We start from the raw sequence: 9287 nt of genomic DNA on the forward strand, positions 1-9287 counted from the left end.
AAAACTTCTTCTCTGCTTGTGTGGTTTCTAGAATTTCCAGCAAGAAAATGAAACTAGCCAGGATATGATTTCCATGCTTTTTTCAACCCGTCTGTTGTGCAAAGAAAATACACACTTAGGTGGTTATCCTCATATATTGTGCACAATGTCATGTTCGCTTGACCTGACTGTGCATGTTGGCCGGCAAATTCAGAATCAACAACTGATCGAGAAACTTACATTTCAGAATAAAACCTGCTTGGTTCAAGAATGGACCAGATTAGCATTAGCTGTTTTACACGTTGATCGGGACTAACCAAACTGTTCATGTGCAGATCGATACCTTCTTTGATTTATTGTTGCCTGGTGTTGTTTACAGGAGCTTCAACAAGAAAAGAAAAAGTATTCACTAAGCAGCAGCCCAGATGATGCGCTGCTGCATGAGAGGCAGGGTGGCGGCGTGGGCAGTGCAGGGAGAATGGAGGTGCCGGGGATGAGAATCTTCGCAGAAGTTTGTGATGAGTTTCTCTTGCTGAATAATCTTCCAATTTGTAATATTTGGAAGTATGTTGAAATGAAAAAGAGAAAAAAAATGCGTCGGGCCGCTGGAGCCAACCCCAGACGTAAACGGACACGCGGACGAAAACGGTCATTTCAGCGTCCGCTGCGCGACGCAAACGGACGCGCGCGGACACTAAAATGCGTCGCGCCGCTGGAGATGCCCTCATTCTCGTAATCGTCTTGGGTGTTCAAACCTGACGTAAACGGAAAATCAAAACGACGGTCAATCGCTTTGCGGGGCAGCGGATTATGGTGGGCTTTGCTGATCTTGGGTCGCAGCACCGTACCGCTTCCACGTGTTTATGTGTTATGATGTTTTGCTAACCATCCGTAGTCCGTAGACAGGGATACTATTGTGTTGAAACCGATAGATCGACCAACTTGTAACTCGGACATGGGTACGCAGGCACGACGGACCAGTGACTTTTACGCAGTTCATTGGACGAGATGACGACCGCAATGATCGACATGAATATGCTGATCAGTGATGAGTTCTGAAAGCTCTGGATGTAGAAGCTAGGTACTTAAAGAAACATGATATGAGGAACTGATTCAGGCGTCATACGCAATACCACGATAAATAACGGTACATATATTTTCCATCATCAAAGTCGTTGTAGTATAGTGGTAAGTATTCCCGCCCGTCACGCGGGTGACCCGGGTTCGATCCCCGGCAACGGCGATTTATAATTTTTTACTTGCATGGACGTCGTCCTCCGCCCTCTAAAGCCCATCCAGCAGTTTTTTTCATCTTTCTTTTGGCCCTCTTCGGCGATTTCCAGTTTTTTTATGCATGGACATCGTCCACTCCCTAATGCTCAGCCAGCAACTTCTTCGGGCCCTCGTCCGAGCTCCAAGAATGAATAGTGACTACTACCTCCGTTCTATACTTTTAGGGTCCTCAATACTATTTGTTTGGACTTCATTTTAATTTTCATCTTTCTTTTGGTTCTTTTTATAAGTCTTGTCTTGCCACCGCTGAATGAAAGCTTCTAGGTCCCTCTTGGACCGACCCCTGTTAGGAAAAATATATATTTTGCTACAAACGTCTTATATTACGAAACAATGTGATACATAATATTGTGATTCCGTATAATCACTTGCATAGATCTTCTCCCTACTATTTTTTTTTTGTTGATAAACAGTTTGTAGAGTGCGAGGTGAACATATAGGGAGGAGATTCAAATGGATGATGATAAATATATACCTTGCTATAAGGCATGGGAATTCGGATGGACTTTGGGTGTCAAACTTCGGTTTTGCAAGCGGTGTGCATGCCGCCGGCAAAGCTATCCCTGCCAAGCTTTAGCTTTGACTCGTTGGCGAGGGAGCAGGAGGTGTAGCAGCGCCACAAACTCTCTATAAGGAGGTAGGATGAATTGCAGGGGAGCACTAGGTTCACGGGTTTTTGTTGGACGGCTTGTCTTGCGATGCAATCCGGTGGATAATTTGTACAATGGTCACCGGCGGAGTTGGATTCGTCGTCCGCAAAGAGGTCAATTGCTTCAATTTTCCAATGAGGGAATCTGTCCAAGGATGGAGGTTCAAGTGGTTCTATATCAAAGATTCATCAACAGCCGACACGCAACTTCCACGATTTACCGATGTTTTTGAGGCCGTGCCCGGAGATCTTGGAAGAATACTCTTCCACCCGAAGAGAAACCAACGATCGATAAATTATCCAAGAGAGTTCTTCGAATCAAAGAATCCGATGGCCAAACCATGATAGGTACCGAGATAGCCGCCGTTTTCCTAAAACGTCGAGTCCAGCCGATTATGTCTAGGGCCCACCCGATGTGGTTGTATTCAGGTCCAAAGGACGAGACCAGAGTGAACGTTGATGAACTATCCGAGAAAGAACTGCTTGATGAAGTTAGGCGTTTGACTCTTTTAGTCAAGAAGACTCGATTCCGCTTCTATCTCTCCAAATGCCTTTCGATGCTGACCATCCGCCGAACGAGGTAATTTCCCCTTTGTATTTGCATTAAGTTTTTTGCTTCCAAACTTATATTTTTCATTATCCTTACTTAATTCTTTCGAAAGATCCTGATAGCTCCCTAACCTTTTCAAGATATGTCAGATAACAATCTTGAAGAAAAAAATTCTTCCATTCCTGTAGAACCCCGTACTGAAGAAAATGTAAATCCAGAAGATGAAGACAATGATCCGATGAATCCCAAAGCTTTTTCCATAGATCCTAAATCCCTTGCTGATGATACAAGTGATACGGCGGAGTCGATCCATGACGATGATGCTGATCGTGATGCCTTTGTTGATGCAGCTGCGGAGAAGGCCAACGTGCTACCCTCAAAGAGATCGTCTGGCGGTTTTGCCGACGAAGATGATCTTTTTGATCTGTAAGTCTTCTCTACTTACTCCAAAGTTTGATCTTGATAGATTTCATCTGTATTCAGCTCCATTTTATCTAATTTACATACTTGTAGTGATGAAGGCTTCATAGAACCTCCTCCAAAGAAGGACAGGACGAGCTCCAATAAGCCAGCCCCGGCAGCCTCGGAAGCTTCGGCTCCTGCTACAGCCATAGCACATGTTTCTTGTAAAGAGGCGCTGACATCCAGGATCCATTAGCCAAATCATAAATGGATGCATCGAGCAACGTCAAATAGGTCAAAATAGCGGGCCTAGCTCATAAAAAGTTCGCTAGAGACACGGCCATTTCGGCCCTGGAAGCTTTAAAAGACCCAAATGTGTTGATCAGAGTCAAAATCGCACGCACAATCGAAAAATGATACCTACCATGCTCCGGCCGAGCATCTACCATATTTTCCCAAATCTGTAGTGGTAGAGGGCTGCCGAAACAAGAAAAAGGTTTACAATCAACCATGTAACCAACCAAAAACATGATAGATTGGTCACCCTTTACCACAATTGCCAGAGAAATTCGTTGCTAATGAACCCCTTTCTTTTGTAGTGAGTGAGTACTGCATGTTACTGTCAGCGGGAGAGGAATAGCATCAAGAACTTCAAATGCTAATAGCAGCTAAAGAGTTACAGGACAAGGACAATGGACAAGGGAGGGGAAGAGCTACAAGAAGAAACGGAGAAATTAATGAAGCTACTACTTCTGGACAATAACTATGAATGTAGATGGAAATGTCGGGGGCAGGTCCATAATAAGATGTAGCTATAGCACATTATGACGTAATGCGCACTACCACTTGTTTGTAGATTGTGATCAACAACAAGGCCAAGAAATTCCAAGTCTAAATGCTCCAGTTGTTGGAGAGGAAGTGCAATATACTCAAAATGCACCAACACCACCACGATGCGTGTTTGAATGAAATCAGTGTTTGAATGCACTAGTTAAACAGACTGCTATCAGTTCAAATAAAATCAGTTGTTACCTAAAACTGTCATTTTTTATATTAGATTGTGATAGTAAAAATCATGCATACCATGTAGAATCTTTTTGTATTACTTGTCCTGGCTGTTCTCTTGATAAAAGAATAGACTTTTTTTTGAAGGAAACAAAAAGAATAGACTTGGGGGTACGTTTGCATCGCTATTCTGACCAACAAGAAAAGGTATGCGAAGTGAACATAGTCCAGAAATTTTGTGCCCCCGCCATTAATTAACAACCGCACGGTATCCAATCTATCCCATCGTTTACAATGCTTTTGATTATTTTGGTGAGTCCACATCACCGATCCGTGGCGTGCAACATCTCAATCATCCATCCAGCTGCTAATACTTCACGGAGAACAAAGCTCATTTAGTTTCCCGCTCTTGTTCTTAAAAATCCGAACCTTTCACTCGCTATAAGTACGAGACCATTGTTACCGCCGCGGGCGGCATCGCGTGCGTGACTTGTGACTTTGGACTTTGGCGAGGAGAGGAGAGGAGAGGGATGGGGAGGTGATGCCGGACAGCGAGCGCTCTTCGTGGTGTGGTGTGGAGAGTAGAGGAGAGCTCCTTCCCTGATGCCGTCCAGCTAGCGAGCACTCTTCGTGGCATGGTGTGGCGACGAGCTCCTTCACCCGATGAACTTGCCAGACCAGGCCGCTCTTCTTCCCCGATGTGGACGGCTGCTCGGCCTACACGCGCATGCCCGCTTATTGGCAGAGGAGAGGATAAGCGAGGCTGTCCGGCGAGCGCTCTTGGTGGCGTGGTGTGGCGACGAGCAGCGAGGAGAGGAGATGTGAGCTCCTTCCCCGATGCCAGCCAGCCAGCCAACGCTCTTGGTAGCGTGGTGTGGCGACGAGCGGCGTGTTCCGAGCTCCTTCCCTAATCCCATAGACTCCGCTAGTACCTTCATCTTCATCCATGGCGACGAGCGGCGAGCTCCGAGCTCCTTCCCCGATGCCGGCCAGCCGGCGAGCACTCTTGGTGGTGTGTTGTGGCGACGAGCGGCAAGCTCCTTCCCTGATCCCATACACTCCACTCGATCGTGTCTTGTTCTTCCATCCCACTAGCGTGGAGTCTCCCCTCTCTCTTCTAGCTAGTCTGCCTAATTGAATCAGTATTCAATAGTGCAGGTAAGTTCTTTGATGGTGTTTGTAGGCCTGAGAGACTTTCCAGTCTAGTTTTCCATCCTTAACACATCCTTTCCGTCTCCCAATACCACTACACGAACTTGCTCCCGGCGGCTGCTCGACCTACGCGCGCCTGCACGCTAATTGTCGCGATGGTGATGTACCCTGACTACCTCTAGCCCGAGGATTAATTTAGTCACTGACATCCTCCCTACTACAGTCTTCATCGACTCCGGCCGGCCTCTGGTGACAGTAGTATTGTCTTCATCAACGCCCTATGGTACACACTTGATATTTTTTAGAGGCCAGCCAGCGAGCACTCTTCGTGGCGTGGTGTGGCGACGATTGGCTAGCTCCTTCCCTGATCCCATAGGGTCACCTGTCTCGCTAAATCACTATAGCATGAGTTCATATCCCATAGCGTGACATGTCTCGTTAAATCACTAGCACGCGTTCACATCGCTAGAGTTTTCAATCCTGTCCACATCCCTTTTGTCTCCTAGCAACACCACACGGAGAACAGACAGTTCCTCTTCCCCGATGGTGGACTGAACTCAAGACTCCAGCCTCCCTAGTACTGTCTTCATCGACTCCGGCTTCTGATAAGAAGAACACTGAAAACAGATCTTTATCCCACCCACTAACATTTTTGTCCCGCAATCCTGAGGAAGGCAACGGTGCTGACAGGCACGCTACTACTGTCTTCCATCGACTCCAGCCTCCAATCACACTAATCAATGCCCTATGATACACACTGGAACTTTTGTTTTGAGAAAGTACACAGTGGAACTAGAACTGCGAATAATGCATGTTTTTACCTATATGGAAGACTAGGAATAATGCTTACTTTCGCTCTATATCACCTAAAAGTCCAACTGTAATCACTAACATGATTGGAACATTGGCCGTCAACTTTGTCCGTTTTACAGGTAAAAGAGACAAACCACTATGTGATTAGTCGGGGAGCCAAATTATTCGTGCAATTGTCAAATAAAGTGTTCCAATCGAATCATGGATGGAGGCCCATGAGACTTGATGAACTGAAGACAAGAACATAATAAAACAAACGAAGGATAAAAAAGTTGGCACATAATCAAGAATTAGAAAAAAACTCATGTTACTTGTCGTTGAATAGTTACTTTTTCTTGAGACTCTTGGCTCTCTTGTTTTTTATTTCTCTCGCTTTCTTTCTTTCTGTACTAAACATGATTTCTGGTAATAGAAATCGGGGAAAATGCCTTATCTCGAAGAAAAACACACACCCCCTCCATACTGGAACTAGAACTAACATCACGTAGACACGTACAATGGGAGGAACCTGATTCTCTAAAACTTCTTCTCTGCTTGTGTGGTTTCTAGAATTTCCAGCAAGAAAATGAAACTAGCCAGGATATGATTTCCATGCTTTTTTCAACCCGTCTGTTGTGCAAAGAAAATACACACTTAGGTGGTTATCCTCATATATTGTGCACAATGTCATGTTCGCTTGACCTGACTGTGCATGTTGGCCGGCAAATTCAGAATCAACAACTGATCGAGAAACTTACATTTCAGAATAAAACCTGCTTGGTTCAAGAATGGACCAGATTAGCATTAGCTGTTTTACACGTTGATCGGGACTAACCAAACTGTTCATGTGCAGATCGATACCTTCTTTGATTTATTGTTGCCTGGTGTTGTTTACAGGAGCTTCAACAAGAAAAGAAAAAGTATTCACTAAGCAGCAGCCCAGATGATGCGCTGCTGCATGAGAGGCAGGGTGGCGGCGTGGGCAGTGCAGGGAGAATGGAGGTGCCGGGGATGAGAATCTTCGCAGAAGTTTGTGATGAGTTTCTCTTGCTGAATAATCTTCCAATTTGTAATATTTGGAAGTATGTTGAAATGAAAAAGAGAAAAAAAATGCGTCGGGCCGCTGGAGCCAACCCCAGACGTAAACGGACACGCGGACGAAAACGGTCATTTCAGCGTCCGCTGCGCGACGCAAACGGACGCGCGCGGACACTAAAATGCGTCGCGCCGCTGGAGATGCCCTCATTCTGTAATCGTCTTGGGTGTTCAAACCTGACGTAAACGGAAAATCAAAACGACGGTCAACTGCTTTGCAGGGCAGCGGATTATGGTGGGCTTTGCTGATCTTGGGTCGCAGTACCGTACCGCTTCCACGTGTTTATGTGTTATGATGTTTTGCTAACCATCCGTAGTCTGTAGACAGGGATACTATTGTGTTGAAACTGATAGATCGACCAACTTGTAACTGGACATGGGTACGCAGGCACGACGGACCAGTGACTTTTACGCAGTTCATTGGACGAGATGACGACTGCAATGATCGACATGAATATGCTGATCAGTGATGAGTTCTGAAAGCTCTGGATGTAGAAGCTAGGTACTTAAAGAAACATGATATGAGGAACTGATTCAGGCGTCATACGCAATACCACGATAAATAACGGTACATATATTTTCCATCATCAAAGTCGTTGTAGTATAGTGGTAAGTATTCCCGCCTGTCACGCGGGTGACCCGGGTTCGATCCCCGGCAACGGCGATTTATAATTTTTTACTTGCATGGACGTCGTCCTCCGCCCTCTAAAGCCCATCCAGCAGTTTTTTTCATCTTTCTTTTGGCCCTCTTCGGCGATTTCCAGTTTTTTTATGCATGGACATCGTCCACTCCCTAATGCTCAGCCAGCAACTTCTTCGGGCCCTCGTCCGAGCTCCAAGAATGAATAGTGACTACTACCTCCGTTCTATACTTTTAGGGTCCTCAATACTATTTGTTTGGACTTCATTTTAATTTTCATCTTTCTTTTGGTTCTTTTTATAAGTCTTGTCTTGCCACCGCTGAATGAAAGCTTCTAGGTCCCTCTTGGACCGACCCTCGTTAGGAAAAATATATATTTTGCTACAAACGTCTTATATTACGAAACAATGTGATACATAATATTGTGATTCCGTATAATCACTTGCATAGATCTTCTCCCTACTATTTTTTTTTTGTTGATAAACAGTTTGTAGAGTGCGAGGTGAACATATAGGGAGGAGATTCAAATGGATGATGATAAATATATACCTTGCTATAAGGCATGGGAATTCGGATGGACTTTGGGTGTCAAACTTCGGTTTTGCAAGCGGTGTGCATGCCAGCGGCAAAGCTATCCTGCCAAGCTTTAGCTTTGACTGTTGGCGAGGGAGCAGGAGGTGTAGCAGCGCCACAAACTCTCTATAAGGAGGTAGGATGAATTGCAGGGGAGCACTAGGTTCACAGGTTTTTGTTGGACGGCTTGTCTTGCGATGCAATCCGGTGGATAATTTGTACAATGGTCACCGGCGGAGTTGGATTCGTCGTCCGCAAAGAGGTCAATTGCTTCAATTTTCCAATGAGGGAATCTGTCCAAGGATGGAGGTTCAAGTGGTTCTATATCAAAGATTCATCAACAGCCGACACGCAACTTCCACGATTTACCGATGTTTTTGAGGCCGTGCCCAGGAGATCTTGGAAGAATACTCTTCCACCCGAAGAGAAACCAACAGTCGATAAATTATCCAAGAGAGTTCTTCGAATCAAAGAATCCGATGGCCAAACCATGATAGGTACCGAGATAGCCGCCGTTTTCCTAAAACGTCGAGTCCAGCCGATTATGTCTAGGGCCCACCCGATGTGGTTGTATTCAGGTCCAAAGGACGAGACCAGAGTGAACGTTGATGAACTATCCGAGAAAGAACTGCTTGATGAAGTTAGGCGTTTGACTCTTTTAGTCAAGAAGACTCGATTCCGCTTCTATCTCTCCAAATGCCTTTCGATGCCGACCATCCGCCGAACGAGGTAATTTCCCCTTTGTATTTGCATTAAGTTTTTTGCTTCCAAACTTATATTTTTCATTATCCTTACTTAATTCTTTCGAAAGATCCTGATAGCTCCCTAACCTTTTCAAGATATGTCAGATAACAATCTTGAAGAAAAAAATTCTTCCATTCCTGTAGAACCCCGTACTGAAGAAAATGTAAATCCGTAAGATGAAGACAATGATCCGATGAATCCCAAAGCTTTTTCCATAGATCCTAAATCCCTTGCTGATGATACAAGTGATACGGCGGAGTCGATCCATGACGATGATGCTGATCGTGATGCCTTTGTTGATGCAGCTGCGGAGAAGGCCAACGTGCTACCCTCAAAGAGATCGTCTGGCGGTTTTGCCGACGAAGATGATCTTTTTGATCTGTAAGTCTTCTCTACTTACTCCAAAGTTTGAT

General features: G+C 45.1%; 2 non-coding genes across 2 annotated transcripts; both read left to right on the forward strand.

The window, feature by feature from the left end:
- Positions 1-1150: 1150 nt before the first annotated feature.
- Positions 1151-1222, forward strand: TRNAD-GUC. The gene has a single exon. It is a non-coding gene; the product is annotated as a tRNA-Asp (tRNA).
- A 6287-nt stretch (positions 1223-7509) lies between these two features.
- On the forward strand, positions 7510-7581 carry TRNAD-GUC. Its single transcript has one exon. It is a non-coding gene; the product is annotated as a tRNA-Asp (tRNA).
- Positions 7582-9287: the final 1706 nt, after the last annotated feature.

This window comes from Lolium rigidum, chromosome 5 (genome assembly GCF_022539505.1).
Source record: "Lolium rigidum isolate FL_2022 chromosome 5, APGP_CSIRO_Lrig_0.1, whole genome shotgun sequence".
Taxonomy (NCBI): Eukaryota; Viridiplantae; Streptophyta; class Magnoliopsida; order Poales; family Poaceae; genus Lolium; species Lolium rigidum.